Source organism: Sander lucioperca, chromosome 13 (assembly GCF_008315115.2).
Source record: "Sander lucioperca isolate FBNREF2018 chromosome 13, SLUC_FBN_1.2, whole genome shotgun sequence".
Taxonomy (NCBI): Eukaryota; Metazoa; Chordata; class Actinopteri; order Perciformes; family Percidae; genus Sander; species Sander lucioperca.
The window spans coordinates 559,143-567,500 of record NC_050185.1 but is presented as its reverse complement, the minus strand read 5'-3'; the positions used below and the strand labels follow the sequence as shown (position 1 = coordinate 567,500).

Here is an 8,358-nt window from a genome sequence, read left to right as displayed (position 1 = left end):
AGACCGTATATAAAGATGTAGCGATCATAGACCGTATATAAAGATGTAGCGATCATAGACCGTATATAAAGATGTAGCGATCATAGACCGTATATAAAGATGTAGAGATCATAGACCGTATATAAAGATGTAGTGATCATAGACCGTATATAATAGGGGTGTAACGGTACGCAAAAATCACGGTTCGGTACGTACCTCGGTTTTAAAGTCACGGTTCGGTTCATTTTCGGTACAGTAAGGGAAAGAAATGCAAACATCAGCTGCTATAAAAACACCAATTGCTTTCGTTATTGCGTTGGCCCGATCGGAATTACCAGCAAAGGTCTGTTTAAATGCCAACGGGAGCTGCGTTTGAATTACGGTCGTTTTTTTCCTTGTAGTAGTGATGTTCACACTCGCGTGATGCCTTTTCAAGTGCATTAACAAGTTTGAAGTGTTGCCAGAAACATACCCGATCATTCCTGAGCAACGTCGGCACACTGCTTTCGTCTTATCGACTAGTCTTTGTCCGTTGACGTATTTCACTGGGCAACCGAAGTGTTCCCAAACAGGAGACCTTAATGATATGGGTGGCTCTTCAAGCTCCAGCTTGTCCGTACTGTCTATGGGCTGATGTACTGTCTATGGGCTGATGTAGTGATCATAGACCGTATATAAAGATGTAGTGATCATAGACCGTATATAAAGATGTAGTGTTCATAGACCGTATATAAAGATGTAGTGTTCATAGACTGTATATAAAGATGTAGAGATAGGCTCTCACTAGATCTGCTATCATTGCTTGATAGACAGGGTCAATTTTCACAAAATCAGAACCCCGAAGAATTGGAGGACAGAAGTTAATCAACGTTCCCCCACTTTTTGCCACAGCTGATAAATTATCCGGACTTCTTCCAGTGGATTGATATAGCTGTCCTCTAGAGTGAACAGAACTGTGACCATGGCAACGCTCTGCTATGCATGGCAACCGTGTGTTATACTTAGCAACGGTCTGTTATCAAGAAATAATAGACCGCAGAATGCCTTAGAATTCAACCAAGCCATGTAATAAACTAGCATATTTACTGTGACCACCCGTTAAAAATATTTACAGGTGTCGAGGCAATATTATTTGCGTCTAATGTTTTGTCGCCTTTACATACAGGATCAGAAAGGTGGAAATAAATAATATGATACTTAACTTACATTATAAAGCGGTCACATACAGCACCTACTGTACACATACAACAATATAACAATTTTCCCCTTGGGGATCAATGAAGTATGTCTTTTTCTTCTTCTACAACCTAAAATGTGATGTGACACAGATCCTTGAGAAATGGAGTCAGTCCTGCCAGAGGCAGAGTAACCAGACTTAGTAAACAATGAGAGAAAAAGGTTTGGTGAAACCACATGTGACACAGTGTGTTCCTGTTTGCATTGATTAAAATGGCATTTCCACACTTCAGGGCAACATACAGTAATGCTGCTAGATCAAACTGCTGCCAAGCCAGTGAAACCCATCAAGTAGCAACAGTTGCTAAGCAGAGTGCCCTGATATCTATTTCAGCCAACCTTCTGGCTGTGTGGGAATATCCAGCCAGAAAGTAGTAGAGTAGAATCCAGTAGTCAAATAATTATTTGCAAAATTGTGTTCCTTCAGTGCTAGAGTTGGGTCGATTTCAGGTTTCAGCGGTCAGATGTACCAGGCTAAACCAGTTTGATTAAATGCTAATTGGTTTAACCATTGATCAAGTAGTTAGCTAATGTTAGCTCCAGTGAAGTGAAGCTTCATTAACTGTGGAGTAACCGGTAGCTTAGATTACTAAACTTCCCAAATTGCAGCCTGTCATAATAAGCAATATGACGTCATCAACATAATGTTATGTTTGTTTATAAACAAACTACCACAGCCGCTAGCGTCTGACAGCAACTTACTGCCGATCCGAGCGGCGCTATAAAGTAGATCACTTTCCAGAAGCGGTGGAAGGGGAACGGCGCACACTGTGTTTGTTTTACAAACGTACTAGAAAGTTCATGTGTTTTTTGGGGTGACGAGATCAAATATGGCATAGTTAGTTTCTAAGTAAACTAAAACTGCGGTGCCGATATGGAAACATTTTGGATTTCAAGCAGACGATAGCTGCTTGAAACTTTTGGGAAGTTGAAAAAGTGAAAAAGTGTAAACACCTAAATCCAAAGAGGTTAGGGTTAGTGTTGGGTGCATTACCACCACCAAGTGGACTGAACTCGCTACATACGTGCAACACCTAGTGGTATAATTTGGTATACCAGTCTGGTTTAGTGTTTGGCTTGATATCAAACAGGTATGAAAATGTTTACACCGGCCCAAGCCTACAGTGTGCACAGCAAGATAAATACAAAGACAGGAAAGTGTAAACTAGATTATTAAGTTGAGTAAAGTGCAGTCACACAAATGTACCTTGTTTTCATTAAAAACAATAAAATGGTAAAAAGCAGGCATGAATGCAACAATACAAAAAGAAGCCTTGTTTCATTAGCAGCATAGTATGGCAATGCACTAGGCTTGTGCCGATTGGCGATCTGATCGTATCTCGACGATTGAAGGAATGATTGGCGATTGGTTTTTCCTACAGCGATATTAAAGCGATTTTAATCTGAAATAAGATGTTAAATATAAAAAAGAAAATAAATCTAGAATCTGCGCCCAGCTGTTCATTTTAGTTTCTGGTGATGCGGCAATTCCACCCGCTGATCCCTGTTAATCAGCACGAGTGACAAGGGATTTTTAAATCCTTGCCATTAATTACAACACAGTTTGACGTCTCTTTTCCATGGATCTGACACCTGATTGGCAGTGCTTCTTTCAGACGGACTGTCTGAGCTCGTCTGTGCTGCGTTCTGGCTGTGCCGCGGTTTTGTTCCGTCCTCCGCCACGCGCCATACCACACCGGGAGCGTCTCAGAAGCGGAGTGTCTTGCTGCCCGACTCACAGATGTTATTGTCTCTACAAGTACTTCACAGAACAATCACGTGTTTATTAAGCTAGTATCTACCTTCCACTCTAAACACTCCTGTAATTAAACTCCATGCCTTCTCTTTTCTGGCGTTGTCCTTATAAAAAAGATCCATGTTGTCTATTATGTTTTTCCACCTCCAAGATGAATCTCTGGTCATCCGTAGTGTTGTAGAGGAGATGTATACGACTGCCCGGCAGTCTGAACACCCTGCGACTCGCGTGAAAATAGACCTGCCATGTATCTTTAGTGGAGCGGAGAGACAGCTTCATGCACACTTGTGGGACGCGCCACTGCGTGGCTGGTGGAATATCAAGCATCGACTTGAATGGCTGTGATTACTCCGCAGTAATCGCAGCGCAGACACGCACAGTGGAAAACAGGGGTTAGGTCAGCACGACTACTGGGGGCTAAGATACAGCAATTAACATTAATGATTGAGATTCCCTGGTGCCGAGCCTCGCCTCCAGGCTCCAACACAAAAAATAAACTATAGTAATTAGGGCTGTCAAACGATAAAATGTTCTTAATCGCCATTAATGGTTGAATTTCTTCTTTTTTTTTTAAAGATTATTTTTTGGCCATTTTTAGGCCTTTATTGACAGGACAGCTGAAGAAATGAAAGGGGGGAGAGAGAGGGAATGACATGCAGCAAAGGGCCGCAGGTCGGAGTCGAACCCGGGCCCGCTGCGTCGAGGAGTAAACCTCTATATATGGGTGCCCGCTCTACCAACTGAGCTATCCGGGCACCCAATGGTTGAATTTCTATAGTTAATCGTGATTAATCGCATGTTTTATCACATGATTAAAATTCTATTATTTTGCATTTCAGAACTGTTCTTAAGTACATATTAACAATAGAAAGCCATTCTTATCAGTGTATCTTGATTGGGAATCAAATGAATGCAAAGAAAGTTACTTTATGAACTTGATTTTAAGATTTGTATTTGTTTATTATTTATTTAATCTAGTCACACATTTGTATTAACAATATTAGGGTTGGGTATTGTTTGGTTTGGATACCGGTGCTAAAGTGGTACTTTTAAAACGGTACCGGTGCCTTAACAGTGCCTGAACCGATACTTTTTAAGAAAGTTGAAAAAAAGAAGGGTACTAAACAGTTGGCGACATTAAAGAACGGCTTGTTTATTGCTAAGGCCATATGGTCAAAATTAAATGATTTAATAATAATGTAATCACTATAACAATAACTTATTTCACTAGTAAATAGCTGTTGAATGACAAAAACAACGACCAGATGGGAAAAGGGCATTTAACAACAACTTTGAATGCACCACGAGGCTGTAAATTACCAGTTTCATTGAACTCACCGTCTGTGTTTTTCCGACAACAGCAGCTGCAGACTGTTACATCCCGGTGTTGAATCCTCTACAGTGAAATACAGTCAAACTTTACACCGTTTAGCGTTAGCTGTCAGCATTTTAACCGTGTTTAATCCAGCTACTAGCTAGCGGTAGGCTAACGTTAGCTGCTGTTGAGTATAGTGTTAACTAGCGTCACGTGCAGCGATGTTTCTGTTGCCTGTAACGTCTGTTTCAGAGCATCAGAGAGAAGTGCAGACGTATCAGTGGCACCAGAATGAGGCACCGAAATACACGTTGCTATTCCTGCAGCAGCAGGATGTGTTACGAGGAAGTACGGCAAAATAGTAGCCTGTTAGGAACGACGCAAAGCCGAGTGAAGTGAAAATAAATTAATAAATGGCGGCATGCGATTAATACGATTAAAAAAAATGAACGCATTATGCTCGGCCCTTAATCGCATCGCAATTAACGCGTTAATGCTGACAGCCCTACTAGTAATTACATGTGCAATTATCACATTAGGAGGCAGAGGAACAGCTAAACATTTGAGGTGCTGATCAACAGAGAGCCAGAGAGAGTGAGAGAAGCCATCGCTAACTGCTAAACTAAAGAAGCTAACAGAACTGAATACTGTGTTAACCACTGTGGGATTAGCGAGAAAGTTGCTAAAAGGAGATCGCTATGAGTGCTTGAGTGAACTAGTATTAGGGGTGGGAGAAAAAAACGATCGTGATTTTTCTGGGACAATTTTTAAAATCAATTATTTTCCCTAAAATCAATATATATATATATATATATATATATATATATATATATATATATATATATACTTATTTTTTTTAACAATAATCCAACTAAATGTTTTCTGTTTATACGGTCCTGCTGACGGCGACTACATCATATCCGTTTCCAGCAAAACAAAACGAAAGCAGAAAAAGCAGAAAACACATGTTATGTTCTTCTTTCAAATGAAATAATTTCAGACTGACTGACATGTGATGTGCATTCTTTTTAGAAAATAATTAGTTTTTAGAAATGTCTCCCAATATATTGTCCCTAGAAGTGCATTATTCAACTTTTGTTTTTGTTAAAGAAGGAAAAGAAAATCACAATACTCAATACTATCGAATCAGAATAAATGAAAATGACAATACAAATCCAATGTATCGCGAAAGAATCGAATCGGGACAAAAGCATATCGTCCCAGCCAGCCTGTCAGATTGGCCATCAGATGGCCTATCAGTGATCTCAAGCAACCATGGTTGGATGATTTGAAAATATAAGCGATCGCCTATGCACATATTCAGAATTAGCTCATCATTACATAAAATGGTAATTAGGGCTTTCTGTTGTTCCAGCTGGTACAGTAGGCAGTAGGCTTGTTGCCAGTTAATGATATATGATATCACTTGTGGTAACTTACAATGCACAGTAGTCTCCTTATTAAACACACCCACACACACAAAATTAGAATTAAAACTAGCATCTATAAGTATGATGTGTTGTACTGTCTCTCTTTTTTTTTTTTTTTTTTTTATCTTTTGGGGCATTCTTAGGCCTTTATTTTCACAGGACAGATGAAGACATGAAAGGGGAGAGAGAGGGGGCAAATGACATGCAGCAAAGGGCCGCAGGTGGGCGTTGAACCCGCGGCCGCTGCGTCAAGGAGTAAACCTCTATATACAGTATGTGCGCCTGCTCTACCAACTGAGCTAAATCGGCCACACATTTTTTTTTTTTTTACAATCTTAACCAATGATACTCTCAACCAGAATGTGTTTAAAAACACAACATAGGAAGTTTAAATATTTACCCCAAAACAGACTTCAAAGAACGTCTGCCCTGAGCTACTGTAAGAAATTTGACTTAACTTGAAACAAAAGTCTGCAAAACACTTTAAAATGAGTTCACCCCCATACAACAGAACAGCAGCTTTAAAGGAGACATAGTGTGCTTATTTTCAGGTTCATACTTTTGCTTTTGGTTTCTACAAGAACATGTTTATGTACTTTAATGTTCAAAAAACACATTATTTTTCTTATTTTCTTACTGCCTGCCTGTATTCACCCTCACTCTGAAAGGTTCCGTTTTAGCACCTGTCTCTTTAGGCCCCCCCTACTGTCTGCGTTATTGCAGCGTCATTGCAGCCCAGGAACTTGCACACTTTACCGTGCTGGAAATCCAAAAGAAGAAGAATTTTACCACAATAACCACTTCTAAACCAGAAGCTTCACAACCGCACACGTTCCAACAAGAGTCTGGTCCAAAATCGCTGAAAAAGTTTCCCTGACCGTTTCCCTGACCGTTTCCCTGATGTAAATGCTGCTATTTATAGTATGTCTCTGTCACATAATTAAGCAATATTACATGAGAGGGTAAGATTTTTTATTTTTATCCAGGTACGCCGATTGAGAACAAATTCTCATTTGCAACGACGACCTGTCACATTCACACAGTTACACATTCATACCTAGAAGCTGCCCAGTACAACCACAGTCTGATCTGCTGGCCACTTTTTTTGGGGGGGGGGATTGAGGGCCTTGCTCAAGGGCACCTCAATGGTGGTAATGAGAGAGGGTCAAGCACTGCTCTTTCACTTCCCCACCCAGATTTATCCTGTCGGTCTGGGGATTGAAACAACAACCTCCCGGCCACAAGCGTGCTTCTCTAACCACCACTGCCTAACGTTATTGTTGGCGTCAGTGTTAATTTTGACAGCAAATTCTGATTTAGTCTTAGTCTTTTGAATAACACACCATTTAGTTTTAGTCTTATTTTAGTCATCTGAAATCTTTTAGTCTTAGTCTAGTTTTAGTCAACTAAATATCATAAGAGTTTTAGTCTTAGTCTAGTCTTAAGTCTTTTAGTTTTAGTCTAGTTTTAGTAGACCAAATATTAGCAGATTTTAGTCGACTAAATCTACAGCTGACTTAGTTGACTAAATGTTTCTCCAGAATTTCCGGTCATTGGAAGTATCCATCAGTCTGTTATGGAATGGTATTAAGGTTTGAATATGCAATACAGACACAGATTTACCGGTTCGTCCTAGACCTAGCTCTGACATTTCTGTTGTTCATGAGACATGTCATTGCCCTCGGACCGGGTGCACTGCAAAACGTTAGCGTGTTGCTAATGAGCCAAGTCAACTGAAATCAGCCAAAGCTGTGTAACTAAGACTGTGCAACTAAACACAACTAAGTATAATGTAAACAACCTTACTGTTGTGAAAACGTCCTTGAAACTGTGCAAAGTTCTGCAAACTTGTCCTCCTGTAACTGCTGCTGCATTTGTTTAGCTGTTGCGCCTGCATTTGCCGCGGCTTTTTAAAATGGCTCTGCTGCTTCCGCATAAATCAACCTACCCTCAAAGATTCGCTCTGATTGGATTTCTTCCCAACGTGTCCCACAAAAAAGAGTGGTTCTGATTGGATCTCTTCTCCATTCGTCCCTCCCTAACATTTTTGTCTCATTTTTATTTGTTTATTTATTTTTCGTCATAGTCTTCGTCAACGAAATTAACACTGGTTGGTGTCTCGGTCCTAGCCACGTTACTTAAGTGCCAATAATATGACGTTAAAAACTAACCCTCAAATGTAATATTGCGATTATACAACAACGGTTACAAACAAAATAAAAGTTTTAATCTAACTGTATTCATTTTGTGGAGCAATTCACTCTCAAAATAAAAAAGCAACAGAGGATTTCTAGTCCCTCCCTATTTAGTCAACTTAAGCTAACATTAGCTTTGTAGAGATCGTGGGAGTTCCCAAACTGAAAAATTACCGCAAATATAAACACCAAACTGCTTTGCTAGCTCAATTGTGTTCTAACTAAGATATCTGCTGAAAATAATTTACTTTTTAATGGATAGATTTAGCTAGTATACGTCTGTGAACTTCAAGCAACAGAGACAAATTCCTTTCCCTGTTTAACATTAGTCAGCCAGTCAATTAAGCTAACGTTAGCTTTTTAGAGATCATAGGATTGAATAAATACCACACAAAGAAACACAAAACTGCTTTGCTAGCTCAATTGTGTTGTAACTAAGACATCTGT

At 39.7% G+C, this 8,358-nt stretch overlaps 1 protein-coding gene across 35 annotated transcripts in view; it reads right to left on the bottom strand.

Moving 5' to 3' along the window:
* dlg2 (discs, large homolog 2 (Drosophila)) overlaps positions 1-8,358 on the bottom strand; it is a 261,578-nt gene that overhangs the window by 178,036 nt on the left and 75,184 nt on the right. The gene's annotated exons all lie outside the window — the stretch shown is intronic.